Genomic DNA, 380 nt, shown 5'->3' with positions numbered 1-380 from the left:
ATTTGCTCACAGTGTTCACACATTCATAATCATCCTTACTGTTTCTTTTTTCAGTTTAACTCAGACAGTGTTGGCTCAGTTACAGTGAGCAAGTGCCCAGTGATGCCAAGCATTCATGCCAACAACCACTGGATTCCCTAAAGGCTCAGAAGAGCATCTCTATTACAAAATATTAGCATATGCTTTTTGATTTTAAAGAGATAGTTTACCCAAAAATAAAGTCACTCTTATGTTGTTCTGAACCTGAACCTTCTTCCACTGAATGATTATGATTCTTATACAGTGCTGATTTTGGAGCTTGACAGCCCCAGTCTTTCCCCTTTCAATTTTATTATCACTCTTAAAAATAAAGGTTCCAAAAGGGGGTTTTCACAGCGATG

General features: G+C 37.6%; 1 protein-coding gene across 1 annotated transcript in view; it reads left to right on the top strand.

Annotated features, from left to right (window-relative positions):
- Positions 1-380, top strand: part of LOC107586606 (synaptosomal-associated protein 25-B-like) — a 38228-nt gene that overhangs the window by 27262 nt on the left and 10586 nt on the right. The gene's annotated exons all lie outside the window — the stretch shown is intronic.

This window comes from Sinocyclocheilus grahami, unplaced genomic scaffold, assembly GCF_001515645.1.
Source record: "Sinocyclocheilus grahami isolate Dianchi unplaced genomic scaffold, SAMN03320097.WGS_v1.1 scaffold84.1, whole genome shotgun sequence".
Lineage (NCBI taxonomy): Eukaryota > Metazoa > Chordata > Actinopteri > Cypriniformes > Cyprinidae > Sinocyclocheilus > Sinocyclocheilus grahami.
Note: the sequence above shows the minus strand (reverse complement) of the source record. Positions and strands in the feature narration are given on the sequence as shown.